The sequence below is a fragment of the Rattus norvegicus genome, chromosome 1 (assembly GCF_021556685.1).
Source record: "Rattus norvegicus strain SHRSP/BbbUtx chromosome 1, alternate assembly SHRSP_T2T, whole genome shotgun sequence".
NCBI classification, from domain to species: domain Eukaryota; kingdom Metazoa; phylum Chordata; class Mammalia; order Rodentia; family Muridae; genus Rattus; species Rattus norvegicus.
This window is the reverse complement of record NC_141534.1, coordinates 273,664,359-273,678,373: the sequence shown is the minus strand read 5'-3', so window position 1 is coordinate 273,678,373 and position 14,015 is coordinate 273,664,359. Positions and strand designations below refer to the sequence as shown.

The 14,015-nt window shown below is 40.0% G+C and overlaps 1 protein-coding gene across 7 annotated transcripts in view; it reads left to right on the top strand.

Annotated features, from left to right (window-relative positions):
- The window catches only part of Zfp950 (zinc finger protein 950), a 28,586-nt gene extending 28,109 nt beyond the window's left edge, over nucleotides 1-477 (top strand). For all 7 annotated transcript variants that reach the window (XR_015648384.1, XR_015648386.1, XR_015648385.1 and 4 more), the window contains one exon: nucleotides 252-477. The gene's annotated coding sequence lies outside the window, so the exon portion shown is untranslated. The remainder of the gene's footprint in view (nucleotides 1-251) is intronic.
- Nucleotides 478-14,015: the final 13,538 nt, after the last annotated feature.

Below are 14,015 nucleotides of genomic sequence, written 5' to 3'. Positions count from 1 at the left end.
ATTGAGACACAGGCCATTAGCTGTAGCTGTGTGTGTCAAGTTACAGATCTCAGCAGCTAACATAGCACACAGCATCAAGGTCAAACAGTATCATAATACATAAGTAACAGGTCATTTCCCAGCAGAGGGAATTTTTTTCATTTAAAAGTCAATTAAAAACTCAATTACTGATTTCACTTTTTAAATTTGATCTTCTTTAAATGCATTACTGTTCTAATCTCGTATTTGTTTTTATTCCCCAATATTTCCAGGTCATTAAGAATTTCTTTCCATTTTCCTCAAGTGCTGTTGATTCTGTTCAGAGCAATGTCTCCTGTAGCTGAGGCTTGCTTCATGCTACATAATTGATAATTGCTTTGAGCACCCAATCCTGCCTCTGCGCTCAGTGCTGGAAACAGAGTCTTGCAACTCTCCCAGGCTAGTCTTTGACTGGTCAATGAAAAGGAACAATAAAACAGTGAATGAGTGTGCTCTTAACTCTCTGGCTTTTATTTGGTCTTAAAATGAAGGGGGGCACAAGAAATGAATTCTATGACCAACTTTGAAGCGGGGTTAGTCAGTACAAAAATGAATGAACAAGAAGGAGGGTGAAAGCTTTCTTGACAGTAGTTGATAATAGCAAGAAGTAGTGAGGTAATCAATTTTAGATGATCAATAAATGTCCTGACTGGCCATCTATTGGGTCCACAGAACAGGCAATCAAGAATCTGGATTAAAAAAACTGAACTTTTTCAAGTGAAACCAAATTAGTTACATTAATTAGTGAAACCAAATTAGTTACACTAGTTCAACCAAGATAGGAGATCTGGGTAAAATGATATGGCCCTGTCTAAGAACTATTATTTTCCAGGTTTAAGATGTTTAGCTGAGAAAAGAGGTGTAAGCAATGTTTGGTGTGCTCTAATACAAGTCCTTAGTCTCTGGAGCACATGGCCATAAAACCTGGTTCAACTTTTTACAACATTTTTTTGGGATTATAATTACATAATTTCTGCCATCTCTACTGCTTTCTGAGATTGGTTACTAAAGTCCCCTACAGCCTGTAGGGCAGAAAAGAGGTAGGTGGGGCTTCGGTTCCTAGGCTTAGGGTCTGAGGGGAGACCACTAGGGAAAGAGAGGAGGAGGAAGGCCCCATGGGATAGGTGGATGATGAATGCATGGCCATGGGGCTGGCCTGGGAGTAGGCGTGGCCTAGGAGGAATATGGCAAGTATCGTTTTGGGGTTATTGACAGGTAAGTAGAATAATAGCATAGAGGATTGATATATGCTCAACTCCAGTGCTTTAAGGGTTATAAATATAAAGGCTTTTGTGTCTTTTATTTGAAGACTATATGATCTAAGTGGAGTAAGAAACCAAATAATATTTACCACAACAAGATGACTGTAGTTATTGTTTGTATCCAATGATTGAAAAAGAATGGAAAATAAGATTGCAGAAGGTCCTCAGTAGTCAGGGCTCTTGTTCTTCCTAGAAACTGTCATATTGTTTTTTAGACACCTCTCCTTTAAAGGAGATGAGGGAGGGATTGTCCCAGTAACTCATTATTAGACACTAGAGTTGAAAGGCAGGGGTGAAGCTACCTGCGATGGTGCACGCCTGTAATCTCAGTACTCAAGAGACAAGGCAGAAGGATCATGAATTCAAGACCAGCATCAGCTACATGATGAATTTGAGGCTAGTCCTGTACTAAATAAAACCCTGCCTCACCTCCACCCCAAAATATTTTCATCAGCAAGGATATAGAAAAATGTTACATGAATGCATACATACATACATATCCCTTTCTAAAGGGGATCATCTATAGAAGCATTGGGAAAACAAGGAGAATCTCTAATAAAATATTAAAGCTCTGTGGTGGAGAATTAGTTTTCTTTAGCTTTTGGCTCTTCTCTTTTGAATCTGTATTTCATCGTTTTCTGTATCAAACATGGATTACTTGTGCAGCTTAATCAAAACCAAAAGCTGTGACAAAGTGCACAGCAGCTGTGGCCGGTAATGTGTATAATTTCATTCTGATTCCTATGGATTAAAGAAATGATTGCTAATACACATTTATAGCCCAGCTGCAGAGGTCAAACATAGATATGCAGAGCCTCTAAGAGAAGGACACGAAAATCTCCAAATCTCCAGTACTAGAGATAATCCTATTTCTGGAACAATAACAGAGTTGACTAACTGTATTGGTCTCTGGAGATCATTCCATCATGCTCACGGCTGTCTGAACTCTGTTTTGCTACTGCTGCTCCCCTTGTCCTCACTGGTTGGTGACTAACAACCACCAAGGAAAAAGGAGACCCATGTCAAAGGCTGGAAAAGGGAATCGTTCCACTCACTATCACTCTTAGTGGCCCACTAGGGAAAAATTGCTTCCCTTTCCTGCTATCGGTTATTTTGTCTTTTTTTTTTTTTTAAGATTATATATAAGTACACTGCAGCTGTCTTCAGACACACCAGAAGAGGGCATCAGATCCCATTACAGATGGTTGTGAGCCACCATGTGGTTGCTGGGATTTGAACTCAGGACCTCTGGAAGAGCAGTCAGTGCTCTTAACCATTGAGCCATCTCTCCAGCCCCCTTTCCTGTTATCTTAAGTTCTGCTGGCCCGTAAGTTTTAGTTATAGAGACTTGAGCTCTCCTATCAGGAACTACAACAAATACTCAGACTTCCCAGTGGCCAATTTGGGCATCAAAGGTCCTTAAACAAAAGGATAAGAAAAGAATAAGGTTTTGTTCTAGGGATATTTCATTTTTTTAATAACGGTTTTAGCTGACATTCATGGAGAGAATGAATCCTTAGAAGTGTGCCACTAGTGAAAGGAAATCCTGTCTAGAGTATGTTTCTTTACAAAGCTGTGTCACACCATCCTTTGGGCCCTCTGCTGGAAAAGTAGAATCAAGTCTCAAATAATGCCTTTTAAATTGTATCCTCTAGTATTATAGATGTAGGACAGTACTGTATCATACCTCTGTGGATGTAAAATAGCTTGTACCTGCTTTATGATACGTAGTAGTGACCGTGCTTTATCAGAGCTGTTTTTAATGATGTTGCTCGGAATGTTTTCTTTCCAGATGATGATTGAGAAGCTAATTTAAAAAAAATGGTGCCAGGTACCACAAGAGTAACAGAACTGTGCTGTTTTCTCGGGTTTTGTTTTTTTACTTTTTTTTTTTTTAATGGAGTGTGCTGGATGTCTCTACAGTTTTGTTCAGATGACTGCAGAACCTGGAAAAGCTGTTGCTGCTGTTGATGCATAACACACTGCTATTATTGGTCTTTTTATATAAATATAAATATATATATACAGATATATAATTTGAATTTTTTGAAACTTTACCTGTGCTGTCAACTTTCGAAAAAAGTATCCCCGTTTACTGCGTTGAGTTGGCACTGTACAGAAATTAACAGCCATATTGGTCTAGAAATGTTGAACTTAAGTTTTTTCCATTTGTACAGGGGTAACACACTGTATTAAATATGTAAGGTCTTATATACGTGGGTTTGATTACAAAAACTAATAAAGTATTCTCTAAATAAAAAAAAAAAGAAAAGAATAAGGTACAGTGTGGTCAGGTAGAAAGTATTTATCACTAAGATTTGAAGAAATATGGTTAAATGGGAATGGCGCCATAGTCATGTATTTGAATGCTTGTTTCTATAGTTGGTGGAATTGTTTGGGAAGAAGTATGGTGTTTTGAAGGTGTGTTATGGAAGTGGGCCTTGAGACCTCAAATGCCTCTGACCATGCAGTGTGCCCTTTACTTCTTGCTTGAGGTTCACAATGTTCTCATAGTTTCCTCCTGCCATGTGATTACTTGACCATCATGGACTCTAACCCTTTGGAACTGTAAAACTTGTTCAATGCTTTCTTTTTTTTTTTTTTTCAGCATTAATTTTTTTATTAACTTGAGTATTTCTTTTTTTTTTTTTATTAACTTGAGTATTTCTTATATACATTTCAAGTGTTATTCCCTTTCCCGGTTTCCGGACAAACATCCCCCTCCCCCCTCCCCTTCCTTATGGGTGTTCCCCTCCCAAACCTCCCCCCATTGCCACCCTCCCCGCATAGTCTAGTTCACTGGGGGTTCAGTCTTAGCAGGACCCAGGGCTTCCCCTTCCACTGGTGCTCTTACTAGGATATTCATTGCTACCTATGGGGACAGAGTCCAGGGTCAGTCCATGTATAGTCTTTAGGTAGTGGCTTAGTCCCTGGAAGCTCTGGTTGCTTGACGTTGTACTTTTGGGGTCTCGAGCACCTTCAAGCTCTTCCAGTTCTTTCTCTGATTCCTTCAACGGGGGACCTATTCTCAGTTCAGTGGTTTGCTGCTGGCATTCGCCTCTGTATTTGCTGTATTCTGGCTGTGTCTCTCAGGAGCGATCTACATCCGGCTCCTGTCGGTCTGCACTTCTTTGCTTCATCCATCTTGTCTAATTGGGTGGCTGTATATGTATGGGGCACCTGTGGGGCAGGCTCTGAATGGGTGTTCCTTCAGTCTCTGTTTTAATCTTTGCCTCTCCCTTCCCTGCCAAGGGTATTCTTTTTCCTCATTTAAGAAGGAGTGAAGCATTCACATTTTGATCATCCGTCTTGAGTTTCCTTTGTTCTAGGGATCTAGGGTAATTCAAGCATTTGGGCTAATAGCCACTTATCAATGAGTGCATACCATGTATGTCTTTCTGTGAGTGGGTTAGCTCACTCAGGATGATATTTTCCAGTTCCAACCATTTGCCTACGAATTTCATAAACTCGTTGTTTTTGATAGCTGAGTAATATTCCATTGTGTAGATGTACCACATTTTCTGTATCCATTCCTCTGTTGAAGGGCATCTGGGTTCTTTCCAGTTTCTGGCTATTATAAATAAGGCTGCGATGAACATAGTGGAGCACGTGTCTCTTTTATATGTTGAGGCATCTTTTGGGTATATGCCCAAGAGAGGTATGGCTGGATCCTCAGGCAGTTCAATGTCCAATTTTCTGAGGAACCTCCAGACTGATTTCCAGAATGGTTTTACCAGTCTGCAATCCCACCAACAATGGAGGAGTGTTCCTCTTTCTCCACATCCTCGCCAGCATCTGCTGTCACCTGAGTTTTTGATCTTAGCCATTCTCACTGGTGTGAGGTGAAATCTCAGGGTTGTTTTGATTTGCATTTCCCTTATGACTAAAGATGTTGAACATTTCTTTAGGTGTTTCTCAGCCATTCGGCATTCCTCAGCTGTGAATTCTTTGTTTAGCTCTGAACCCCATTTTTTAATAGGGTTATTTGTTTCCCTGCGGTCTAACTTCTTGAGTTCTTTGTATATTTTGGATATAAGTCCTCTATCTGTTATAGGATTGGTAAAGATCTTTTCCCAATCTGTTGGTTGCCGTTTTGTCCTAACCACAGTGTCCTTTGCCTTACAGAAGCTTTGCAGTTTTATGAGATCCCATTTGTCGATTCTTGATCTTAGAGCATAAGCCATTGGTGTTTTGTTCAGGAAATTTTTTCCAGTGCCCATGTGTTCCAGATGCTTCCCTAGTTTTTCTTCTATTAGTTTGAGTGTGTCTGGTTTGATGTGGAGGTCCTTGATCCACTTGGACTTAAGCTTTGTACAGGGTGATAAGCATGGATCGATCTGCATTCTTCTACATGTTGCCCTCCAGTTGAACCAGCACCATTTGCTGAAAATGCTATCTTTTTTCCATTGGATGGTTTTGGCTCCTTTGTCAAAAATCAAGTGACCATAGGTGTGTGGGTTCATTTCTGGGTCTTCAATTCTATTCCATTGGTCTATCTGTCTGTCTCTGTACCAATACCATGCAGTTTTTATCACTATTGCTCTGTAATACTGCTTGAGTTCAGGGATAGTGATTCCCCCTGAAGTCCTCTTATTGTTGAGGATAGCTTTAGCTATCCTGGGTTTTTTGTTATTCCAGATGAATTTGCAAATTGTTCTGTCTAACTCTTTGAAGAATTGGATTGGTATTTTGATGGGGATTGCATTGAATCTGTAGATTGCTTTTGGTAAAATGGCCATTTTTACTATATTAATCCTGCCAATCCATGAGCATGGGAGATCTTTCCATCTTCTGAGGTCTTCTTCAATTTCTTTCCTCAGTGTCTTGAAGTTCTTATTGTACAGATCTTTTACTTGCTTGGTTAAAGTCACACTGAGGTACTTTATATTATTTGGGTCTATTATGAAGGGTGTCGTTTCCCTAATTTCTTTCTCCGCTTGTTTCTCTTTTGTATAGAGGAAGGCAACTGATTTATTTGAGTTAATTTTATACCCAGCCACTTTGCTGAAGTTGTTTATCAGCTTTAGTAGTTCTCTGGTGGAACTTTTGGGATCACTTAAATATACTATCATGTCGTCTGCAAATAGTGATATTTTGACCTCTTCTTTTCCGATCTGTATCCCCTTGATCTCCTTTTGTTGTCTGATTGCTCTGGCTAGAACTTCAAGAACTATATTGAATAAGTAGGGAGAGAGTGGGCAGCCTTGTCTAGTCCCTGATTTTAGTGGGATTGCTTCAAGTTTCTCTCCATTTAGTTTAATGTTAGCAACTGGTTTGCTGTATATGGCTTTTACTATGTTTAGGTATGGGCCTTGAATACCTATTCTTTCCAGGACTTTTATCATGAAGGGGTGTTGAATTTTGTCAAATGCTTTCTCAGCATCTAATGAAATGATCATGTGGTTCTGTTCTTTCAGTTTGTTTATATGATGGATCACGTTGATGGTTTTCCTTATATTAAACCATCCCTGCATGCCTGGGATGAAGCCTACTTGATCATGGTGGATGATTGTTTTGATGTGCTCTTGAATTCGGTTTGCCAGAATTTTATTGAGTATTTTTGCGTCGATATTCATAAGAGAAATTGGTCTGAAGTTCTCTTTCTTTGTTGGGTCTTTGTGTGGTTTAGGTATAAGAGTAATTGTGGCTTCATAGAAGGAATTCGGTAGGGCTCCATCTGTTTCAATTTTGTGGAATAGTTTGGATAATATTGGTATAAGGTCTTCTATGAAGGTTTGATAGAATTCTGCACTAAACCCGTCTGGACCTGGGCTCTTTTTGGTTGGGAGACCTTTAATGACTGCTTCTATTTCCTTAGGAGTTATGGGGTTGTTTAACTGGTTTATCTGTTCCTGATTTAACTTCGATACCTGGTATCTGTCTAGGAAATTGTCCATTTCCTGAAGATTTTCAAATTTTGTTGAATATAGGTTTTTATAGTAAGATCTGATGATTTTTTGAATTTCCTCTGAATCTGTAGTTATGTCTCCCTTTTCATTTCTGATTTTGTTAATTTGGACGCACTCTCTGTGTCCTCTCGTTAGTCTGGCTAAGGGTTTATCTATCTTGTTGATTTTCTCAAAGAACCAACTTTTGGTTCTGTTGATTCTTTCTATGGTCCTTTTTGTTTCTACTTGGTTGATTTCAGCTCTGAGTTTGATTATTTCCTGCCTTCTACTCCTCCTGGGTGTATTTGCTTCTTTTTGTTCTAGAGCTTTTAGGTGTGCTGTCAAGCTGCTGACATATGCTCTTTCCTGTTTCTTTCTGCAGGCACTCAGCGCTATGAGTTTTCCTCTTAGCACAGCTTTCATTGTGTCCCATAAGTTTGGGTATGTTGTACCTTCATTTTCATTAAATTCTAAAAAGTTTTTAATTTCTTTCTTTATTTCTTCCTTGACCAGGTTATCATTGAGTAGAGCATTGTTCAATTTCCACGTATATGTGGGCATTCTTCCCTTATTGTTATTGAAGACCAGTTTTAGGCCGTGGTGGTCCGATAGCACGCATGGGATTATTTCTATCTTTCTGTACCTGTTGAGGCCCGTTTTTTGACCAATTATATGGTCAATTTTGGAGAAAGTACCATGAGGAGCTGAGAAGAAGTTATATCCTTTTGCTTTAGGATAGAATGTTCTATAAATATCCGTTAAGTCCATTTGGCTCATGACTTCTCTTAGTCTGTCTACATCTCTGTTTAATTTCTGTTTCCATGATCTGTCCATTGATGAGAGTGGGGTGTTGAAATCTCCCACTATTATTGTGTGAGGTGCAATGTGTGTTTTGAGCTTTAGTAAGGTTTCTTTTACATATGTAGGTGCCCTTGTATTTGGGGCATAGATATTTAGGATTGAGACTTCATCTTGGTGGATTTTTCCTTTGATGAATATGAAGTGTCCTTCCTTATCTTTTTTGATGACTTTTAGTTGAAAATTGATTTTATTTGATATTAGAATGGCTACTCCAGCTTGCTTCTTCTGACCATTTGCTTGGAAAATTGTTTTCCAGCCTTTCACTCTGAGGTAATGTCTGTCTTTGTCTCTGAGGTGTGTTTCCTGTAGGCAGCAGAATGCAGGGTCCTCGTTGCGTATCCAGTTTGTTAATCTATGTCTTTTTATTGGGGAGTTGAGGCCATTGATATTGAGAGATATTAAGGAATAGTGATTATTGCTTCCCGTTATATTCATATTTGGAAGTGAGGTTATGTTTGTGTGCTTTCATTCTCTTTGTTTTGTTGCCAAGATGATTAGTTTCTTGCTTCTAGGGTATAGCTTGCCTCCTTATGTTGGGCATTACCCTTTATTATCCTTTGTAGTGCTGGACTTGTAGAAAGATATTGTGTAAATTTGGTTTTGTCATGGAATATCTTGGTTTCTCCATCTATGTTAATTGAGAGTTTTGCAGGATACAGTAACCTGGGCTGGCATTTGTGTTCTCTTAGGGTCTGTATGACATCTGTCCAGGATCTTCTGGCCTTCATAGTTTCTGGCGAAAAGTCTGGTGTGATTCTGATAGGTCTGCCTTTATATGTTACTTGACCTTTTTCCCTTACTGCTTTTAATATTCTTTCTTTATTTTGTGCGTTTGGTGTTTTGACAATTATGTGACGGGAGGTGTTTCTTTTCTGGTCCAATCTATTTGGAGTTCTGTAGGCTTCTTGTATGCCTATGGGTATCTCTTTTTTTAGGTTAGGGAAGTTTTCTTCTATGATTTTGTTGAAGATATTTACTGGTCCTTTGAGCTGGGAGTCTTCACTCTCTTCTATACCTATTATCCTTAGGTTTGATCTTCTCATTGAGTCCTGGATTTCCTGTATGTTTTGGACCAGTAGCTTTTTCCGCTTTACATTATCTTTGACAGTTGAGTCAATGATTTCTATGGAATCTTCTGCTCCCGAGATTCTCTCTTCCATCTCTTGAATTCTGTTGGTGAAGCTTGTATCTACAGCTCCTTGTCTTTTCTTTTGATTTTCTATGTCCAGGGTTGTTTCCATGTGTTCTTTCTTGATTGCTTCCATTTCCATTTTTAAATCCTTCAACTGTTTGATTGTGTTTTCCTGGAATTCTTTCAGGGATTTTTGCGATTCCTCTCTGTAGGCTTCTACTTGTTCTCTAAGGGAGTTCTTTATGTCTTTCTTGAAGTCCTCCAGCATCATGATCAAATATGATTTTGAAACTAGGTCTTGCTTTTCTGGTGTGTTTGGATATTCCGTGTTTGCTTTGGTGGGAGAATTGGGCTCCGATGATGCCATGTAGTCTTGGTTTCTGTTGCTTGGGTTCCTGTGCTTGCCTCTCGCCATCAGATTATCTCTAGTGTTACTTTGTTCTGCTATTTCTGACAGTGGCTAGACTGTCCTATAACCTGTGTGTCAGGAGTGCTGTAGACCTGTTTTCCTGTTTTCTTTCAGCCAGTTATGGGGACAGAGTGTTCTGCTTTCGGGCGTGTAGTTTTTCCTCTCTACAGGTCTTCAGCTGTTCCTGTGGGCCTGTGTCTTAAGTTCACCAGGCAGGTTTCTTGCAGGGGAAAAATTGGTCCTACCTGTGGTTCCAAGGCTCAAGTTTGCTCGTGGGGTACTGCCTAAGTCCTCTCCCCTGTGGCAGCAACCGGGAAAATCTGTGCCGCTCCTTCCGGGAGCCTCCGTGCACCAGGGTTTCAGATGACGTTTGGTGTTTTCCTCTGGTGCCTGGATGTGCACAGAGTGCAGTCTCTTCTGGTTTCCCAGGCGTGTCCGCCTCTCTGACGGTTCAGCTCTCCCTCCCACGGGATTTGGGTGCAGAGAACTGTTTATCCGGTCTGTTTCCTTCAGGTTCCGGCAGTGTCTCAGGCGCAGGGGTCCTGCCGCTCCCGGGCCCTCCCCCACGGGAGCCCAGAGGCCTTATACAGTTGCCTCTTGGGCCAGGGATGTGGGCAGGGGTGGGCAGTGTTGGTGGTCTCCTCCGCTCTGCAGCCTCAGGAGTGCCCACCTGATCAGGCGGTGGGGTCTCTCTCCCACGGGGTTTGGGAGCAGAGAGCTGCTGCGGTCCGGGATCCGCCGGTCCAATGCTTTCTTTTTTATAAATTGCCTTGGACAGTGTAGATTTCATCACAACAATAGAAGGGCAACTATATAGAAGTGTTCTGTGAAAGATCTGATTGCAGAAAAGTCTTCCTTTTCAACTGCACAAACCAGCCAGTTTGTCCTCACTTTAGCTCTAGAGCAGGTAGTATAAGTCCCATGTGTTTGAGGATGGACTTCCATGAAGAAACAACCTTGTTAATAACCCTCTTCTTTATTTCTAACCATACCAATACCAAATTATTTGTAAGCTTTCTCTTCTGTAAAAGACTGACATGATAGGAATGTTGGTACAAAGGTATAGGATTAAATATATGTATAGGTATTTACTACAGACACAGTATGTATTATCCATTGTAGTATACTTAGTAAATCCATGCCAACTGGAGTTTCAAAAATGACCCTGTCTTAAAGAAAAAAAATGAAAGTTATATATACCCTTTTCAATGTTTAGGACTTTTGAGATGGGTCTTAGGAAGTCACTATGTCAATTAGCATGGCCTCAAATTCATGAATATCAGACTACCTTTGCCCCCCAATAGTTGAAATTAATGACATGTGTTACCATGCTTGGAAATACTAATTTTTGAAAATGATTGTATAGGCACCAGTAGCAGCAGACACTTGAACTGACTTTAAGAGGTATTATATTGTCTCAATTCTCTAATACTCCATTTCCTATAATTCAGTGCACATGCACTGACTATACAGCACAAGTTCTAAAACTCACAGAGATAGTCCTGCCTCTGTCCGGAGTGTTGGTATTAAAAAATGCACTGACAGCCAGCTTGCAAAGTAAGTTTTAAGGTTCAAATTCTCTCATTCTTTTATTATTTATTTATTTATTTATTTATTTATTTATTTATTTTACAGATTTTAGTCCTTGTTTTATGTGTATGGTGTTTTCTTTCTTGCATCCCTTTGTGTCCCATTCAGGCATGTTAGTCAGAAGATGGTGTTAGAACCCTTGGAACAGGAGTCAGATAGTAGTGAGCTTTCATATTTACTCAGAATAGAACCTGGGTGCTCTGGAAAAAATTTCAGTCTTCTTAACTTCTAAAGTATTTTCCACCAAAAGTTTTCTGTTTTTGATGTTTCCCGTATAAGGCAGCCTAGTTGAAGTTCAGACATCTGTTGCTTATTAAAAAGTGGAATTGCTCTCCAGGTGAGAGAATTCGCCTCAGGCAGGGATGAGTTCCCTAAATTATTTATCCAATACAAATGTGGTCAGCCACGAAACCATATACATACAACCAACAAAGATGGACTTAGCAGGTTATATTTATATATCTCAGCGTATTTATTCATGTTTTTAACAAGGAAGACATTGGAAGCAAAGTTTTTGGGAAGGGGTGGATGGAGGACAATAGAAAGGGGAAGTAATGTATTATCTTTTAACTAAAATGTCTATGGTAGTGGCTTGGCCTGATACTGTTTGTATTCTGATGTTAAATGATGAGCAGTCCATCACGTACTCAGGTGATAAATATGAACCTTCTCTCCGTTTTAACTGGTCAATAAAGGCTAGAGCATGATTGGGCAGTGGAAGGGAAAGGTGGGACTGAAGGTTTGAGAGTGTAGGGCAGGTAGAGAGAGGGAGAAGAATGAGAGGACAGAGGAAGAGGAGAAGCCATGATGGACCAGAACCATGTGGAGAAGTCTTTAAGTAGCAAAGGGTCTTATAGCTGGGGAATAAGATCTGACCAATCTAGGCATATAGCTTATAATTACAATAACTGGGTTGTGTGTTTTTCAATATGGGCTTATTCATTGGTGCACCTTACATTGGGCTTAGAACCAAACTAACCTGAGATAAAAACCTATCCCCCTCGCCCCCCAATATAAACAACCAGGGCTGAGCTCTAAAGTTGCAGCAGGATGGAAATTAAACACAGAGCAGGTCTAAGGGGTGCCACAACACAGTTGGGGGACCAAGGACCCTGGGACATGATTGCCTTCACAGCTAAGAACCAACAGTTGGGGAAAACCAGCAGCTAACTTTCCAAGGCCCTCTCACAGGCACAGCAGGCTGATCCAGGCATCTCCACCCAAGCGATCCCTCCCATGCTCACTTTTCCGTTTCTCCCGAGTCTTAACAGAACACAGAACTGTCAGACTCACTCTCACAACTACTTGCACTGTAGGCTGCCTGAGATCAATGCACAGGCTGCCAGCTGCAAGACAGATGGCTCAGAAGCACAGGAGCCTCAGGTCTTTCTTCAGTAAGAATTGTAGTGTCATTAATCGAACAGCAGAGGGAGACAAAGGTATAAGAAGCTCCAGGTCAGGTAGACTTATAAACTGATAGTAAAAAAATTTGTTAGATACCTAAAGATGAGAAACAATAAATATCTTTTGGCTTTTATGGGATGCTATTTGGACTTGTTTGAAAGGGATAGATTTAAAGGAGACTGACACTTTGCCAGTTATTACAATGTTAAGTATGGTTTACTATGCCTTCTCAAAAGGCAGGGCCCTAGATAAAAAAAATTACTAACCTTAGAAAAGGGATTAGAAGATCTTATAGGACGAAATGCAGGAAAATGAAGGTTGTAGAAAGGAGCTGGAAAAGATGCTAGAACAAAAGATGCACAACTTCACAGATGAGACTGAACAACAGAGAAAGAAATTTAAGACATGGCAACATGGCCTAGAGGAAACACTAGAACTAAAGGTACAGGAATTTATAGGTCAAGATGAAAAACAGAGAGGAAAATGAAGGCTGGAGATAGGAGCTAGAGGGCACTAGAGCAAGAAATGCAACAGCTCACATATCAGACTGGGCAGGAGAGAGAAAATAATAATGAGAATCAACACTTGGAGGAGAATCTTTTAATTAATCAAAATAAACATCAGAATATTAGAATTACAATATAAAGAAAAATTAAAATGTGGAAGCATAACCTTGGAGGATATGGGAACTTATGAATGAACAACAAAAGCAGAGGTGTGAAATACAAGCACAGACCTTAAGGGAGGATCTTAAAATATTAGAGAAAATACTCAAGTAGAGACAGAAGATTAACATTAGAGAAAGCCAACCAAAGGCTGTCAGAAAACAAATTTTAATTTATCTGGTTAGTATATAACAAAGACCAGCAGATGATGATCATCCACAAAATTATCAGGAATTTGAATGGCAACCTGTGGATGTGTTAGAACTGAGAAAATTTAAGGAAAGTGTCACTTTGGAATGCATCTGTTGCCTGTAAAACAAATCCTGACTTCTTGGGCTATTATAGAATAATCCCCCAGGACTGGAAGGATATGGCAAAAGCAGTATTAGAACGTGGGTCGCATTTACAATGGTTCTCATGGTAGAGAGAAGTAGCAAAGGAGAAGAAGCACAACAAAATAAAGTCAGAGGTATAAATATTTCTACAGATCTGCTGCTTGGCAAGGGTCCTTTTGCTGAGGTAGAGGTGCAGGCTGAATATGATGAAGAAACTTTGACATTATGTCACTTGGCAGCCATAAAGTCCTGGGACAATGTTGTGGAGACAGGGAAAAGACTTGAACCATTTTCTCAGGTCATGCAAGGTCCAAAAGAAACATTCCTTGCCTTTTGCAAAGGTTGACTTCCAGTGTAGAAAGGAGTATACTGGATCCATTAGCGAGAAAGGCACTAATTGAGTCTTAGCTTTTGAAAATTCAAATCCTGAATGCAAAGAAGTAATCAGTCC